The 13,045-nt window shown below is 37.5% G+C and overlaps 2 long non-coding RNA genes across 11 annotated transcripts; one reads left to right on the top strand and one right to left on the bottom strand.

The window, feature by feature from the left end:
- Positions 1-604: 604 nt before the first annotated feature.
- LOC127864736 (uncharacterized) lies at positions 605-9,172 on the top strand. Of its 10 annotated transcripts, none has more exons than XR_008042242.1 (9): positions 605-870; positions 1,701-1,860; positions 2,163-3,039; positions 3,869-4,028; positions 4,331-5,206; positions 6,037-6,196; positions 6,499-7,374; positions 8,205-8,364; positions 8,667-9,172. It is a non-coding gene; the product is annotated as an uncharacterized LOC127864736 (long non-coding RNA). The 10 variants fall into 10 exon arrangements; XR_008042243.1 differs by lacking the exon at positions 605-870 and adding an exon at positions 883-1,276; XR_008042241.1 differs by lacking the exon at positions 605-870 and having other exon boundaries at positions 1,288-1,860.
- LOC127864762 (uncharacterized) lies at positions 4,474-8,209 on the bottom strand. The gene is made up of 2 exons (XR_008042281.1): positions 7,560-8,209; positions 4,474-7,086 (listed from the first exon to the last, which is right to left on the bottom strand). It is a non-coding gene; the product is annotated as an uncharacterized LOC127864762 (long non-coding RNA).
- Positions 9,173-13,045: the final 3,873 nt, after the last annotated feature.

Genomic DNA, 13,045 nt, shown 5'->3' on the forward strand with positions numbered 1-13,045 from the left:
GCTATGCTTGTGTTGTTGTTTTTCATACAAAGTAATGCGCATGAAATGTTATAATAATTTTTATGTATTACAACGCCAGTTTTTGTTAAAGATGTATTAACATTTTAAAATCCAACTTATAACACAATTTTACGTATTCTAATTGTTGAGCAAACTGACTAAAAATTACAAACGATCACATCATGTTCCATATAATATTACTAACAAAAAGTATTATTCTGATTAAGATCGGCATACCCCATACGAGGTTTTAACGAAACGTTGTTAATTAAGCCTTCGTTAATACGTTCAAATCGCCGCATCCCTTCGCTTATATTAACGATGACAAATCGACAAGTCTCATCAAAGCACCGACACAATTAATACCGATGTCAGTGGCTTGTGAAAGATAACTTGATTTATTTCCGCAAAATTATTTCATCAATGTATTAATTGACAGCACCCTGTTGCACGTGCATTCGTCACCCTGCTATGATCAAACCGGGCTGTCCGCCCGCTGAGACCCTAAGTGCCTGACGAACAATTCCAAACAGTTCCAAACATGTGCCGAGTCAGAAATCAAAGGGCTGTAACTCTGTATGATTAATAGGTTACATTATCCTAAACGGAAGTGGAATTTGGGGGGTTACATGCAGTCGGTTTGCTACTTAGTACATATGATGCAGGTCCTGGTGCATAAGATTTTAAAAATGTATCTGAAATGAAGAGTTTAGGTGTCAGTTTAAAGGTACATGTGTAAGTCACAGGGCAAAAGGCCTGATTTGTGCATTTCTTTGTATGTTAGTGGTTGCCAGCCTCAATAGTAGGGCATGGTTTTTGCCTTCAAATGGCAGTGCCGGTAGCTGTCAAAACCGGTTCATATGCTCTAAGGTAATTATTTTGAGTTACACCGTATAGAATTTTTTCAAATGCAGTTTTTTTGTAAGTTTATGAAACCACCTTTCCAGTCATGTATAGTTATATATTGGCTTATCGCTCGGTCATGGTGAAATTTGAGATCAAAGATTGCGAATTCTATATATAACAAAGAAGGAAATTAATTGGGCATGTGTAACCTTTAAGAACTTCCGACCAAGTTAGTCGTCTTCCAGAATGTTGACAATTTACCATCAAAAACTCTCTGTATTGCAAAACATAACTACCAGATGTCATTTTGACCCAATTAAGGGCTGTTTGCAATTGGGCTGTTGCACTTGGGGTCCTAAGGGGGGTAAATGCTTGAAAATCACTCCGAAACCTGTTCCGAAGACACATTCTAAGACTACGTAAACACTCGGTATTGTTTTTCAGTGACATTTTGACATTAATTTGCATCAATCTCAATAATGAACCTAATTCCTGTCTTTATTTCATCTGTATTTATTGCTATTGTTTACTTTTAGCCTTTTACTATTTAAAATGTAATGTGTGTTGTTTTTCCATGCAAGCAATTTTGGACCGACACTGCTATCTGCCTTCGCTTTCAATCCCGCCAGGCAGATCTACTCAGAATAACACTACTTTGCCTTATTTTTCCTGTTTGGATATCTTGCTGAGTTCAAGTTAAATCAAGTATTCAGCTGAAAACACAAAAAGGATAATAATATTATGCTTTCTTTCTTGGAACGATGTTGTTGTGATAGACCGTGCGTGAAAAACAGCAGGGAATCTGTATTTAAGTGACCTCAATATTATACGTAAACCTAAATGTACATTTTTAGGTGGTGTCGGAATTAGTCTATAGCTCTGCCTGAACTGCTGTCCAATTGGTTTACAAGTCCGGCTGAAGTGACAGGCCATCAAAAACTGCACAGTATGACTGATTCGGAGACGGCCCTCAACACTCGCCCAGTCGTGTCGAGAGGATCGGTGTCTTTGCAGGTTAGTACGCTGTTATTTTCAATGAAATCTATTGTAAAATGATTTCTTTGATATCATGGCACACTTTTGTCACCAAAATTAGGCAAATTGTTGTTTTTTACAATTACTGCAGCTCTGAAACCACATTTTGTGGCGATAACTTTGCCAGTGTGCCCGACAATGTGATGCCGGCATGGTGACTTATCCGTTTACAGTAAATAAAGCCACACAGACTATTGAAAGCTTACTCTAATTGTATCTCACTTACATAAGTTAGCACCGTAATGGGTAAATGTGCACTAAACAACTTTTTGTTTTCTCAGATTACACGGAATTGAGCACCCGGGCCAGACTGACACTTTCCGGAGCCTGTCCGAGACGGAACTCGAGCCGAGGAATCATAGGTCCAGGTGTGACAGAAAACTTAAAGCTCATGTCTGACGATGACTTTTTTTTGCGTCAGGAAGTAAAGTGTGTTGTTTTCCCATGCAAGCAAGCCCTTTTGTTGGGTCAAATGACATCAGAAATGCTGCTTCTACATGGATTTTACCTAAAATGTGCCAAAAAATATATAAAAAGTTTGTTCGGATCTTGTTCAAAACCTGCTATGATGCACATATAATGCCATTGATGATTTGTTTTCACTTATTAAGTCATATGTTACATCTGCTATGCTATTAGAATCGAAAGTGATGCCTTGTATGGAGTCTAAGTGCTGTCTGTATGATGTAACCAAGGTCGGCTTTTCTACCTTAATTCTTGACGCGAAACGCTGTTACGCGTGACGCTTTCAACGTCAACTTTAATGAATAAATCTGTGTGTCATGGTACTGGAACTTTGTGATCTTTTTTAAAACAGATTATACCTATGGAAAAAGTGCCTTTAATTCAAATTTGAAGGGGTTGGGTTCCCTTATAGGTTACATTATCCTAAACGGAAGTGGAATTTGGGGGGTTACATGCAGTCGGTTTGCTACTTAGTACATATGATGCAGGTCCTGGTGCATAAGATTTTAAAAATGTATCTGAAATGAAGAGTTTAGGTGTCAGTTTAAAGGTACATGTGTAAGTCACAGGGCAAAAGGCCTGATTTGTGCATTTCTTTGTATGTTAGTGGTTGCCAGCCTCAATAGTAGGGCATGGTTTTTGCCTTCAAATGGCAGTGCCGGTAGCTGTCAAAACCGGTTCATATGCTCTAAGGTAATTATTTTGAGTTACACCGTATAGAATTTTTTCAAATGCAGTTTTTTTGTAAGTTTATGAAACCACCTTTCCAGTCATGTATAGTTATATATTGGCTTATCGCTCGGTCATGGTGAAATTTGAGATCAAAGATTGCGAATTCTATATATAACAAAGAAGGAAATTAATTGGGCATGTGTAACCTTTAAGAACTTCCGACCAAGTTAGTCGTCTTCCAGAATGTTGACAATTTACCATCAAAAACTCTCTGTATTGCAAAACATAACTACCAGATGTCATTTTGACCCAATTAAGGGCTGTTTGCAATTGGGCTGTTGCACTTGGGGTCCTAAGGGGGGTAAATGCTTGAAAATCACTCCGAAACCTGTTCCGAAGACACATTCTAAGACTACGTAAACACTCGGTATTGTTTTTCAGTGACATTTTGACATTAATTTGCATCAATCTCAATAATGAACCTAATTCCTGTCTTTATTTCATCTGTATTTATTGCTATTGTTTACTTTTAGCCTTTTACTATTTAAAATGTAATGTGTGTTGTTTTTCCATGCAAGCAATTTTGGACCGACACTGCTATCTGCCTTCGCTTTCAATCCCGCCAGGCAGATCTACTCAGAATAACACTACTTTGCCTTATTTTTCCTGTTTGGATATCTTGCTGAGTTCAAGTTAAATCAAGTATTCAGCTGAAAACACAAAAAGGATAATAATATTATGCTTTCTTTCTTGGAACGATGTTGTTGTGATAGACCGTGCGTGAAAAACAGCAGGGAATCTGTATTTAAGTGACCTCAATATTATACGTAAACCTAAATGTACATTTTAGGTGGTGTCGGAATTAGTCTATAGCTCTGCCTGAACTGCTGTCCAATTGGTTTACAAGTCCGGCTGAAGTGACAGGCCATCAAAAACTGCACAGTATGACTGATTCGGAGACGGCCCTCAACACTCGCCCAGTCGTGTCGAGAGGATCGGTGTCTTTGCAGGTTAGTACGCTGTTATTTTCAATGAAATCTATTGTAAAATGATTTCTTTGATATCATGGCACACTTTTGTCACCAAAATTAGGCAAATTGTTGTTTTTTACAATTACTGCAGCTCTGAAACCACATTTTGTGGCGATAACTTTGCCAGTGTGCCCGACAATGTGATGCCGGCATGGTGACTTATCCGTTTACAGTAAATAAAGCCACACAGACTATTGAAAGCTTACTCTAATTGTATCTCACTTACATAAGTTAGCACCGTAATGGGTAAATGTGCACTAAACAACTTTTTGTTTTCTCAGATTACACGGAATTGAGCACCCGGGCCAGACTGACACTTTCCGGAGCCTGTCCGAGACGGAACTCGAGCCGAGGAATCATAGGTCCAGGTGTGACAGAAAACTTAAAGCTCATGTCTGACGATGACTTTTTTTGCGTCAGGAAGTAAAGTGTGTTGTTTTCCCATGCAAGCAAGCCCTTTTGTTGGGTCAAATGACATCAGAAATGCTGCTTCTACATGGATTTTACCTAAAATGTGCCAAAAAATATATAAAAAGTTTGTTCGGATCTTGTTCAAAACCTGCTATGATGCACATATAATGCCATTGATGATTTGTTTTCACTTATTAAGTCATATGTTACATCTGCTATGCTATTAGAATCGAAAGTGATGCCTTGTATGGAGTCTAAGTGCTGTCTGTATGATGTAACCAAGGTCGGCTTTTCTACCTTAATTCTTGACGCGAAACGCTGTTACGCGTGACGCTTTCAACGTCAACTTTAATGAATAAATCTGTGTGTCATGGTACTGGAACTTTGTGATCTTTTTTAAAACAGATTATACCTATGGAAAAAGTGCCTTTAATTCAAATTTGAAGGGGTTGGGTTCCCTTATAGGTTACATTATCCTAAACGGAAGTGGAATTTGGGGGGTTACATGCAGTCGGTTTGCTACTTAGTACATATGATGCAGGTCCTGGTGCATAAGATTTTAAAAATGTATCTGAAATGAAGAGTTTAGGTGTCAGTTTAAAGGTACATGTGTAAGTCACAGGGCAAAAGGCCTGATTTGTGCATTTCTTTGTATGTTAGTGGTTGCCAGCCTCAATAGTAGGGCATGGTTTTTGCCTTCAAATGGCAGTGCCGGTAGCTGTCAAAACCGGTTCATATGCTCTAAGGTAATTATTTTGAGTTACACCGTATAGAATTTTTTCAAATGCAGTTTTTTTGTAAGTTTATGAAACCACCTTTCCAGTCATGTATAGTTATATATTGGCTTATCGCTCGGTCATGGTGAAATTTGAGATCAAAGATTGCGAATTCTATATATAACAAAGAAGGAAATTAATTGGGCATGTGTAACCTTTAAGAACTTCCGACCAAGTTAGTCGTCTTCCAGAATGTTGACAATTTACCATCAAAAACTCTCTGTATTGCAAAACATAACTACCAGATGTCATTTTGACCCAATTAAGGGCTGTTTGCAATTGGGCTGTTGCACTTGGGGTCCTAAGGGGGGTAAATGCTTGAAAATCACTCCGAAACCTGTTCCGAAGACACATTCTAAGACTACGTAAACACTCGGTATTGTTTTTCAGTGACATTTTGACATTAATTTGCATCAATCTCAATAATGAACCTAATTCCTGTCTTTATTTCATCTGTATTTATTGCTATTGTTTACTTTTAGCCTTTTACTATTTAAAATGTAATGTGTGTTGTTTTTCCATGCAAGCAATTTTGGACCGACACTGCTATCTGCCTTCGCTTTCAATCCCGCCAGGCAGATCTACTCAGAATAACACTACTTTGCCTTATTTTTCCTGTTTGGATATCTTGCTGAGTTCAAGTTAAATCAAGTATTCAGCTGAAAACACAAAAAGGATAATAATATTATGCTTTCTTTCTTGGAACGATGTTGTTGTGATAGACCGTGCGTGAAAAACAGCAGGGAATCTGTATTTAAGTGACCTCAATATTATACGTAAACCTAAATGTACATTTTTAGGTGGTGTCGGAATTAGTCTATAGCTCTGCCTGAACTGCTGTCCAATTGGTTTACAAGTCCGGCTGAAGTGACAGGCCATCAAAAACTGCACAGTATGACTGATTCGGAGACGGCCCTCAACACTCGCCCAGTCGTGTCGAGAGGATCGGTGTCTTTGCAGGTTAGTACGCTGTTATTTTCAATGAAATCTATTGTAAAATGATTTCTTTGATATCATGGCACACTTTTGTCACCAAAATTAGGCAAATTGTTGTTTTTTACAATTACTGCAGCTCTGAAACCACATTTTGTGGCGATAACTTTGCCAGTGTGCCCGACAATGTGATGCCGGCATGGTGACTTATCCGTTTACAGTAAATAAAGCCACACAGACTATTGAAAGCTTACTCTAATTGTATCTCACTTACATAAGTTAGCACCGTAATGGGTAAATGTGCACTAAACAACTTTTTGTTTTCTCAGATTACACGGAATTGAGCACCCGGGCCAGACTGACACTTTCCGGAGCCTGTCCGAGACGGAACTCGAGCCGAGGAATCATAGGTCCAGGTGTGACAGAAAACTTAAAGCTCATGTCTGACGATGACTTTTTTTGCGTCAGGAAGTAAAGTGTGTTGTTTTCCCATGCAAGCAAGCCCTTTTGTTGGGTCAAATGACATCAGAAATGCTGCTTCTACATGGATTTTACCTAAAATGTGCCAAAAAATATATAAAAAGTTTGTTCGGATCTTGTTCAAAACCTGCTATGATGCACATATAATGCCATTGATGATTTGTTTTCACTTATTAAGTCATATGTTACATCTGCTATGCTATTAGAATCGAAAGTGATGCCTTGTATGGAGTCTAAGTGCTGTCTGTATGATGTAACCAAGGTCGGCTTTTCTACCTTAATTCTTGACGCGAAACGCTGTTACGCGTGACGCTTTCAACGTCAACTTTAATGAATAAATCTGTGTGTCATGGTACTGGAACTTTGTGATCTTTTTTAAAACAGATTATACCTATGGAAAAAGTGCCTTTAATTCAAATTTGAAGGGGTTGGGTTCCCTTATAGGTTACATTATCCTAAACGGAAGTGGAATTTGGGGGGTTACATGCAGTCGGTTTGCTACTTAGTACATATGATGCAGGTCCTGGTGCATAAGATTTTAAAAATGTATCTGAAATGAAGAGTTTAGGTGTCAGTTTAAAGGTACATGTGTAAGTCACAGGGCAAAAGGCCTGATTTGTGCATTTCTTTGTATGTTAGTGGTTGCCAGCCTCAATAGTAGGGCATGGTTTTTGCCTTCAAATGGCAGTGCCGGTAGCTGTCAAAACCGGTTCATATGCTCTAAGGTAATTATTTTGAGTTACACCGTATAGAATTTTTTCAAATGCAGTTTTTTTGTAAGTTTATGAAACCACCTTTCCAGTCATGTATAGTTATATATTGGCTTATCGCTCGGTCATGGTGAAATTTGAGATCAAAGATTGCGAATTCTATATATAACAAAGAAGGAAATTAATTGGGCATGTGTAACCTTTAAGAACTTCCGACCAAGTTAGTCGTCTTCCAGAATGTTGACAATTTACCATCAAAAACTCTCTGTATTGCAAAACATAACTACCAGATGTCATTTTGACCCAATTAAGGGCTGTTTGCAATTGGGCTGTTGCACTTGGGGTCCTAAGGGGGGTAAATGCTTGAAAATCACTCCGAAACCTGTTCCGAAGACACATTCTAAGACTACGTAAACACTCGGTATTGTTTTTCAGTGACATTTTGACATTAATTTGCATCAATCTCAATAATGAACCTAATTCCTGTCTTTATTTCATCTGTATTTATTGCTATTGTTTACTTTTAGCCTTTTACTATTTAAAATGTAATGTGTGTTGTTTTTCCATGCAAGCAATTTTGGACCGACACTGCTATCTGCCTTCGCTTTCAATCCCGCCAGGCAGATCTACTCAGAATAACACTACTTTGCCTTATTTTTCCTGTTTGGATATCTTGCTGAGTTCAAGTTAAATCAAGTATTCAGCTGAAAACACAAAAAGGATAATAATATTATGCTTTCTTTCTTGGAACGATGTTGTTGTGATAGACCGTGCGTGAAAAACAGCAGGGAATCTGTATTTAAGTGACCTCAATATTATACGTAAACCTAAATGTACATTTTTAGGTGGTGTCGGAATTAGTCTATAGCTCTGCCTGAACTGCTGTCCAATTGGTTTACAAGTCCGGCTGAAGTGACAGGCCATCAAAAACTGCACAGTATGACTGATTCGGAGACGGCCCTCAACACTCGCCCAGTCGTGTCGAGAGGATCGGTGTCTTTGCAGGTTAGTACGCTGTTATTTTCAATGAAATCTATTGTAAAATGATTTCTTTGATATCATGGCACACTTTTGTCACCAAAATTAGGCAAATTGTTGTTTTTTACAATTACTGCAGCTCTGAAACCACATTTTGTGGCGATAACTTTGCCAGTGTGCCCGACAATGTGATGCCGGCATGGTGACTTATCCGTTTACAGTAAATAAAGCCACACAGACTATTGAAAGCTTACTCTAATTGTATCTCACTTACATAAGTTAGCACCGTAATGGGTAAATGTGCACTAAACAACTTTTTGTTTTCTCAGATTACACGGAATTGAGCACCCGGGCCAGACTGACACTTTCCGGAGCCTGTCCGAGACGGAACTCGAGCCGAGGAATCATAGGTCCAGGTGTGACAGAAAACTTAAAGCTCATGTCTGACGATGACTTTTTTTGCGTCAGGAAGTAAAGTGTGTTGTTTTCCCATGCAAGCAAGCCCTTTTGTTGGGTCAAATGACATCAGAAATGCTGCTTCTACATGGATTTTACCTAAAATGTGCCAAAAAATATATAAAAAGTTTGTTCGGATCTTGTTCAAAACCTGCTATGATGCACATATAATGCCATTGATGATTTGTTTTCACTTATTAAGTCATATGTTACATCTGCTATGCTATTAGAATCGAAAGTGATGCCTTGTATGGAGTCTAAGTGCTGTCTGTATGATGTAACCAAGGTCGGCTTTTCTACCTTAATTCTTGACGCGAAACGCTGTTACGCGTGACGCTTTCAACGTCAACTTTAATGAATAAATCTGTGTGTCATGGTACTGGAACTTTGTGATCTTTTTTAAAACAGATTATACCTATGGAAAAAGTGCCTTTAATTCAAATTTGAAGGGGTTGGGTTCCCTTATAGGTTACATTATCCTAAACGGAAGTGGAATTTGGGGGGTTACATGCAGTCGGTTTGCTACTTAGTACATATGATGCAGGTCCTGGTGCATAAGATTTTAAAAATGTATCTGAAATGAAGAGTTTAGGTGTCAGTTTAAAGGTACATGTGTAAGTCACAGGGCAAAAGGCCTGATTTGTGCATTTCTTTGTATGTTAGTGGTTGCCAGCCTCAATAGTAGGGCATGGTTTTTGCCTTCAAATGGCAGTGCCGGTAGCTGTCAAAACCGGTTCATATGCTCTAAGGTAATTATTTTGAGTTACACCGTATAGAATTTTTTCAAATGCAGTTTTTTTGTAAGTTTATGAAACCACCTTTCCAGTCATGTATAGTTATATATTGGCTTATCGCTCGGTCATGGTGAAATTTGAGATCAAAGATTGCGAATTCTATATATAACAAAGAAGGAAATTAATTGGGCATGTGTAACCTTAATAAGTCGCATATTTGTGTAAATTCTGATCGTATTTCAAAAATTTAAACAGGTTTTGATGAAGAAATATGTTTATCTAATTAACCTATAGGCATTTCAGAAGCGGTCGTACTTTTTGCGTTGTGAATTGTGAATCGTTTTAAATCGATAATGTTTGTTCATTATCTGTCGAAAATTGTATATACCGTTGATGTCGTCTTTCAAAAATCTTCTATACAATATCGTTTTTCAAAAATCCTATATATCGGTAATTTCGTCTATCAAATATCCTATATGCCGGTAATTTCTTCAATCAAATATAAAATGCACCGGTAATACCGTATTTAAAAAATCCTATATAATTTCGTCCATCACTAATTGTTCATAATAATCGTCGATCGAAAAAAAAAGATGTCGTATACCGAAGCAAAATCAAGATGCTTGCTTTTTATTAAACGAATTTCTTGTTTATCAATCTCATAGACCCGAGGGGGACATGTTTTGAAGTTGAAATATTAACACGTGCATTTCATTCATTTTCACAAGAGAAACTCAGGACACCAAAGCGGATATTAAACAGCGGAAACGGGAATCAGGCCCCCATTGTTTTAAACTACAATGCTTGATTACTGGAAATGAATAAATAGGGAAGCCCGGTGGGGATGAAAGTGAAATACGCCGTAAACAAGCCTGAAAAAAGAATACCATAATCTATCAAACGTTTGAAAAAAAGTACCCCCATTATATTCGCCCCCGTGATATAATTTAAATTACTAGTATAGCGAAATTAAACGTCGCACACAGAAATCCATTCTCTACCGGTTATCATGATAGTCAACAACAACAAAAAACAAAGCGAAACAACAACAAAAAAACAAAACGAAACAACGAAAAACAAAAAATATAGTACCATGGTATCGATGCCGGTACTTCTAACATGCACTATCAATTGGGTAAAATCCCATACAGTACATGTTTTATAATCATAGTTTTATGTCATGTAACACAATTATTTATTTTAAAAATAATTTGGACCATCAAGGTATGAATCCGTTACCTTTCACATGTAAAGAGAACGCTACTCCACTTAAGGTCATTCCCCATTTTCATATGGAAAGTTATCAGGAATTATAATTTTTTGGTGTGTTTAATAAATAACATCTAGAAACTGTATTTCTGAGAATCCGGGTACATATCCCGCTATCTGTCACATGCTCAGCGAGCGCTCGATCAATTGAGCTAATTACTCATTTCACCTGTACACTTTTCTATTCAGTGTTTCTAATACTGAAACTGTATATCAAGTATAAAATCTACTTTTTTGCACGATCACTCAACTGTATTATACACAATTAAGTATATGCCCGGAAAATGTAATCCCTCACTTGCAGCTGTACACTCGAACATGTTATGGCGGTATATTTAATTTAGGGATGCAATAGGTTGATCGGTTTTCCGGTTAACGTACCGAAACGACCAGTTAACCGGTTACATTTTCGGGAAAGGTTAACCTGAAAAAAATTATCATGCTTTTGATGGAATATTTCGTACTATTTTATGTTTTGCGTGCGACATACTGCCAATTCGCGCTAAGACTAGTCAGAATAACATGCCGCACAATCGACGGTTATAAATAACATGTCAACAAAGTTATAACGCAATAAATCAGTAACTTGGTGGTTAAAAACAGGGGTTACATTTTGATAATTTGCGCTTTTATTTTGTTTTATTCGTGAACAATAAACTAGAAAATTTCGGGGAAAGTGGGCTATTAGCGAAGACGTAATGACACATTTATTTTAATGGTATATGCTCGTGCATGAAACGGTCATCCAAAACTTGCTGACCATTGGCCCACCGGCTATATGTGGTCAATGGTCTCTCTGGAATCAGAAACCACCTACATCCGCGGACATGAAACTGACCACCGATGACCACAGGAATGAGCTGACCACCGTGGTAATATCATAACAACGTACCGTGCAACTGTTGGTGTAATACGGTCCTAACTATGATTTATGGAGAGTGCCGAAACGTCGTTTTTCCATTACATTTAGGTATGTAAGTATATAATGTTCTTAAATACATACTAATAGGTTGATGACTGAAATAAAATGCATTCCAGAAAAGCTATAAAAGAATTGATGGCTGAAGATGGTCAAGCTCAATCAAGTGGTGGTAAATGGTAATGGTTAACAAACGTTTAATCGTTATGTTACTATACTTATGGCGACATGTACTTAAAATGGATGGTCATTCCACACCGTAAGGCACTTGAACATGCATATGCGCCGTGCTCTGTGAAAATGGGGTTTAATGCATGTGCGGAAAGTGCAGTCCGCACAGGCCAATCAGGAACGACACTTTCCGCTTTTATAATATTTTTCGTTTAAAGAAGCCTCTTTTTAGCAAAAATCCAGTTTAGGCGGAAAGTGTCGTGCAGACTGCACAGGCTAATCTGGGACGACACTTTACACACATGCATTAAACCCCCTTTTCACAGAGCATGGCTCATATAGATGTGCAATAAATCCAAAGCATCAACTTAGTCACATACTAAGCATTACTTAATTTCAGTTATTTTATGAATTTCGATTTATTTCTCATTCGTATCGTCCACGTGTTCTTTATATTTCAGGCGTATACTGATCTGATTACGTGTATATTATAACTCAGTTCGCAAAAATAGTGTCGAAATTTGTTGTCCTTTTATTTTTTTAAGTTTAAGTCTTTGCAAATTTATTGCGCGCGCAAATATTTTCCTTAATGTGTAAAAAATATTGATAATCAAGTCAACTGCGTGGGATGCGCTCTGCACAAATGCGCGGTAAATCTGTAGCTGAAAGGAAAGTGGTAATGTGAGTGGTTGGCTATATTTATCCAATTTATAATAATAATTCTTAAAAAAAAATAAAAAGAAAAAATGCGCAAAAACTGCAAATTATTACTTTTTTGGCCTTATACTGTAGTAAAGACGGTTGTGTCGGATTTGCTGTGCAAGAAAAGCGCGGGAATCCGTATTGCTCTCATTGGAGGGAAAATGTAAGTACATTTAATGATTTATTGCATGTTTACGAATGAAGTTGAAAATATATCAATGAAATATGCATTTTACGAATACAATGCACTTAAGGGATTACAAATTCAGCCATGCACATGCGAAAAGAATACCGCCGTAATCTGTTAAAGTTAAACGTAGAAATGGATTGTCACATAAAATACGGTAATTGTAGAAGATATGGGTTGTTCTGCTCATCATTGAGGCATTTAGCTATATATCAGTATTTCAAAATGACAATTTATTAATATTATAATGGTAGTTTCGAATTCTTAAGA

Source organism: Dreissena polymorpha, chromosome 1 (assembly GCF_020536995.1).
Source record: "Dreissena polymorpha isolate Duluth1 chromosome 1, UMN_Dpol_1.0, whole genome shotgun sequence".
Taxonomy (NCBI): domain Eukaryota; kingdom Metazoa; phylum Mollusca; class Bivalvia; order Myida; family Dreissenidae; genus Dreissena; species Dreissena polymorpha.